Below are 6,000 nucleotides of genomic sequence, written 5' to 3' on the forward strand. Positions count from 1 at the left end.
ATATTTGATCTAGTATGAATCCTCCAATTTTGTTACTCACTTTAAAATTGTTTTGGCCATCAGCATCCCTTGGAATTATATATAAATTTTATTATCAGCCTGTTAATTTCTATGAGTAAGTCATCTGTGGTTCCCACAAGATTGCTTGGAATCTACAGATAGACGGAGTTTTGGCACTTTAATAATAATTACAACTCATTTGACCCGTAAGTGTCATTTATTTAGGTCTCCTTTAATTTGTTCTATTGTTTTCAGAGTACAAGTCATATTTCTTTTTGCTAAATTAACTCCCAAACACTTTACTTTTTTGATGTTTTTATAAATAAAATCATTTTCTAAATATTATTTCGAGTTGTTTACTATAAGTGGATAAAAAATGGAATAGAATTTTGTATATGGATGTTATAACCTGGAACTTATTGCTGAACTTATTGATTAGTTCTAATGGTTCCCGTAGTGGATTCTTTAGAGTTTGCAGATGTGGGGTCTTACAATCTGTAAATAAAAGTGGTTTTACTTCTTCCCTCCTAAGCTGGATGCCACCTCCATTTATCTCCTGCCTACATACCTGACCCCTCAGAACGGTGTTGAGCAGAGCAGCCTTCTCATCTTACCTTCTGCTTCTGATCTTAGAGAAAATGCATCTATCTAATTCTTACCATTAAGTGTGTCATCAGTTACATTTCTCATTGCTGCTCATTACCAAGTTGAAGGAGTGTCTCCTTTCTCTTTTTCTTCTTATCATGTCAATTTTTTTCCTCATCTAGTAGGATGATTATATGGTATTTTCATTTCTTTTGGGCCAGGGTCTTGTTACGGTGTTCAATCTAGCCTCATACTCCTGACTTCAAGCAATCCTCTTGCCAGCCTTTTGAATGGCTGAGGCTGTATGCATGGGGCACTATGCTCAGAAAGCATGCAAGTTTTAAAAAATTATGTGGGTATGGTATATTGCTTTCTTTGGTTTTCAGATATTAAAACAATCTTGCATTTTGAGGATAAATCCTACTTGATCATGTTGTATAATTATCTATTATGACACTAAGTTCAGTCTGGTAATATTTTATTTTATAATATGGTGATGAGGACTACAAAAATGGCAGGTAAGAGTACTTGCTATGTAAGCATGGGGACCTAAACTCAAATCCATAGAATCTGCACAAAAATGAGGTTGCTATGCATTCTTGATGGATAATGATAGGAGGATCAATGGAGCTTGCTGGCCACCAGCCTAGCTCCAGATTCCTCGAGAGAACCTGTCTGAAGAGAATAAGGAGGAAAGAGACGGAACAGGACAGCCCACCTTCTTCTCTGGCTTCCACGAGTGCACAGAGAAGCGTGTCTGCACACATGTGCATACCCCACACTCGCACACAATACAATACTAATATGTATGTAAAGGTATGCATACATATACGTATATAGTGATCATATAGGGGAAAGAGCAATTACTCTTAGAGGAATGTAATTTCTAAGTTTGTACTTCCAAAAAGAATCATTATGGGAGAGGATGTGAAGAAAGGGGAACACTCGTCCATTGATGGTGGGAGTGCAAACTTGTACAGCCACTTTGGAAATCAGTATGGAGATTCCTCAGGAAAATGGGACTCAGTCTACCACAAGACCCAGCAATTCCACTCTTAGGCATATACCCAAAAGATGCCCATTCACACAACAAGGATGTCTGTTCCACTATGTTCATCGCAGCATTATTTGTAATAGCTAGATCCTGGAAGCAACCTAGGTGCCCCACAACTGAAGAGTGGATAGAGAAACTGTGGTACATTTACACAATGGAGTACTACTCAGCAGGAAAAATACAATGGAATCTTGAAATTTGCAGGCAAATGGATGGCAGTAGAAGAAACCATCCTGAGTGAGGTAACCCAGTCACAAAAAGATAAACATGGTATGTACTCACTCATATATGGATTTTAGATATGGATCAGGGGAGTGTCAGCCTACAATCTCAGTGCCAGTGAGTCTGGGAAACAGGGAAGTTCCCAAGAGATATGCATAATATCCTAGAGAAGTGGAATGAGCCAAGATCTTCTGAGAAAATTGGGAACATCATGGTAGGGTAGAAGGAACCAGGAAAAAGAGAGGGGGATAATAGTAGGGGAGAAGAAGCATGCACAGGGGAGCAGGAAGGTTGACTCGAGGTAAGAATAGAGGAGAGCAGGATGAGAGATACCATAATAGATCAAGTCATTATAGGCTTGAGGAGAGAGCTGACACTAGTGAGATCTCCAGAGATCTCCAAGGATAACTCCAACAGGCAAACTAAGCAATAGTGGAGACACTACATTAATAACTCCTCCTTGATGATAAGGTTGATGACTACCTTATATGCCATCCTAGAACCTTCATCCAGTGAATGATGGAAGCAGAGACAGATACCCACAGCTAAACACTGACCTGAACTCCTGGAACCCAGTGACAGAGGAGGAGTAATGAGCAAAGAGGTCAAGACAGTGCTGGTGAAACCCACAAAGACAGCTGACCAGACAAGGGGGAGCTCTTGAACCCCAGACAGGCCAACAGGGGACTGATCCAGACTACATGAATGTAGTGTCAGTGAGAAGGCCTCAGAAATCTCTGGGGCCTTGGGTAGTAGATCAGTGTTTACCAGGGCCTACGAATGGACTTTGGGAGCCCATTCCTCTCAGCCTGGACACATGGGGAATGGCCTAGGTCCTTCCCAGGATTGGGTGGGGGGCTGGAGGGGGCTGGTGGAGGGACAAGGGAAGAGGGGTAGGAGAGGGAGCTGGGATTGACATGTGAATCATGCATGTTTCTAATTTAAATAAAAACATATATTGAGGGGGAAAAAAGAATCAATATGGACAAGTGTTGTAGGATCTTTCTGCCGAGACATGAGCAAATGTTTACTCATATTAGATAAGATATAAACAACACAAACCAGGAAACAATTCCACCCAAGTAGCTCGGAGAATTCACTCATTCATTCATTCATTCATTCATGCTTATAAGCACAGGTTGTTGAAAGGTTTTTCTCCTTCACTGTTTGGGATGACACACGTGTCTTACCTCATCATTAAGCTCCTGAGAGCGTCACAGCTGTACCTGGCCCTTGCACACACTGGAAACTAATTGTCCACTTGTCCTTCTTCGGTGTATTTGCATGCCTTTTGAAACAAATAAAACACTCATTAGAGACCAGCATATACAACCTAGGAACTGAAACCTTCCTGGAAAGGGTGGAAAGAACCCCTGAAGGCCCACAACTCACCATTCCCAAACATTGCCAGCTGATCTTGGGAGCCAGCAGCCTGGGGGATACTACAGAAAAAAGTCAGCAAGATAAGGCTTTCACTATGTGAAATGATTCTATCAAAATGCATTGCTCCCTCAAAAGATCAATGCCGAAGCAGCTGTGTGAATGGGGGCCATTTATTTACCTCCTACAATCTCAATTATGTGCCTTCTTGCCTCTTCATCCTGGGACTCTGCCACAGGGCTGCCAAGCCTCTCCCCTCCTCCAATGTGCTAGGTAGGGCTCAGGCTAGCTTTTGTTGCTCTAAGTGGCCTAGAGGCTAAGAAGAGCATGGAGCATGTTTTTTAAAATTTTTTTTAGTTTTTATTTTTTGTGTTATTTTAATTTTAAATAGCTTGTATTACATGTCAATCCCAGTTCCCTTTCCCTCCCCTCCTCCAGCATTCCCCCAACATCCCCCCCCCATCCTCCCATCCTATTGCCAATTCCTTCCACATAGGGGATATCTAGAGTCTGTCATTTCACTCAAGGTAGGGTCCAGGCACCCCCTAAGAGTCCAGACTGGCACTATCCTGATCCATGTCTAAAATCCATATATGAGTGAGTACATACCATGTTTGTCTTTTTGTGACTCGGTTACCTCACTCAGGATGGTTTCTTCCAGTACTATCCATTTACCTGCGAATTTCAAGATTCCATTGTTTTTTTCTGCTGAGTAATGCTCCATTGTGTAAATGTACCACATTTTCTCTATCAACTCTTCAGTTGAGGGGTATCTAGGTTGCTTCCAGGTTCTGGCTATTACAAATAATGCTGCTATGAACATAGTGGAGCAGATGCCCTTGTTGTATGAATTTGCCTCTTTTGGATGTATGCCTAAGAGTGGAATTGCTGGGTCTTGTGGTAGATTGATTCCCATTTTCCTGAGGAATCTCCATACTGATTTCCAAAGTGGCTGTACGAGTTGGCACTCCCACCAGCAGTGGAGGAGTGTTCCCCTCTCTCTAAATCCTCTCTAGCATAAATTGTCTTTGGTGTTTTTGATTTTAGCCATTCTGACAGGAGTAAGATGGTATCTCAAAGTTGTTTTGATTTGCATTTCTCTGATGGCTAAGGATGTTGAGCACTTTCTTAAGTGTCTCTTGGCCATTTTAGCCTCCTCTATTGAGAATTCTCTGTTTAGTTCTGTACCCCACCTTTTAATTGGATCCTTTGGTGTTTTGGAGACTTGCTTCTTGAGTTCTTTGTAAATTTTGGAGATTAGCCCTCTGTCAGATGTGGGGTTAATGAATATCTTTTCCCATTCTGTGGACTGCCTTTTTGTCTTGTTGACTGTGTCCTTTGCCTTACAGAAGCTTTTTAGTTTCAGGAGGTCCCATTTGTTAATTGTCGATCTCAGTGTCCGTGCCACTGGTGTTATGTTCAGGAAGTGGTCTCCTGTACCAACTCATTGAAGAGTATCTCCCACTTTCTCTTCTAAAAGTTTCAGTGTGGCTGAATTTATGTTGAGATATTTGATCCATTTGGATCCAGTCTTGTACAAGGCGATAAATATGGATCTATCTGCAGTCTTCTGCATACCAGTACCCAGTTATGCCAGCACCATTTGTTGAAGATGCTTTCTTTTTTCCAATGTATAGTTTTAGCTTCTTTGTCAAAAATCAAGTGTTCATAGGTGTGTGGGTTAAAATCAGGGTTTTCAATTCAGTTCCATTGGTCTACCTGCCTATTTTTTTTGCCAATAACAAGCTGTTTTCAGGACTATAGCTCTAAAATAGAGCTTGAAGTCAGGTATGGTGATGCCTCCTGAAGTTCCTTTATTGTATAGGGTTGTTTTGGCTATCCTGGGCCTTTTGTTTTTCCATAGAAGGTTGATTAATGTTCTTTCCAGGTCTGTGAAGAATTGTGCCGGAATTTTGATAGGGATTGCATTGAATCTGTAGACTGCTTTTGGCAAGATTGCCATTTTTATTATGTTGATCCTACCAATCCAAGAGCATCGGAGATCTTTCCATTTTCTGGTATCCTCTTTGATTTCTTTCTTTAAAGACTCAAAGTTTCTATTAAATTTTTTATTTAAATTAGAAACAAGCCTGCTACATATGTCAATCCCTACTCCCTCTCCCTCCCAGCCTCCCATATGTCCAGGCCGAGAGCACATCTGCCCACGTGGAATGGGCTCCCAAAGTCCATTCATATGCCAGGGATATAAATACTGATCCACTTCCAGAGGCCCCATAGATTGCCACGGCTTCCTCAGTGACATCCACATTCGGGGGTCTGGATCAATCCCATGCTGGCCTCTCAGCCATCCATCTGGGGTCCATGAGCTCCCCTTGTTCAGGTCAGCTGCTTCTGTGGGCTTCACCAGCTCAGTCTTGACCCCCTTGCCCATCACTCCTCCCTCTCTGCAACTGGGTTCTAGGAGTTCAGTTCAGTGTTTAGTTGTGGGTGTCTGCCTCTGCTTCTATCAGCCACTGAAGGAAGGCTCTAGGATGGCATATAAGGCAGTTATCAATCTCATAATAGGGGAAGGGCATTTAAGGTAGTCAGCCTCTCCCCTATTGTCAAGGCAATTGTTTGCATACTTCAATAAAAAATATTTACCGATAGAAAGAATGAAAAATAAATGCCCACCCTCACATGGTCTTTTGGGATATGTGAACTCACCCTTTCAGTACTGAATATATGCTCTATGTGTTATTATGGTGCTATTAAGGTAATTTTAGCCAGGTGGATTCTCCAATTAGACTCAAAGTTCT

Source organism: Mesocricetus auratus, unplaced genomic scaffold (genome assembly GCF_017639785.1).
Source record: "Mesocricetus auratus isolate SY011 unplaced genomic scaffold, BCM_Maur_2.0 Super-Scaffold_100014, whole genome shotgun sequence".
Lineage (NCBI taxonomy): Eukaryota > Metazoa > Chordata > Mammalia > Rodentia > Cricetidae > Mesocricetus > Mesocricetus auratus.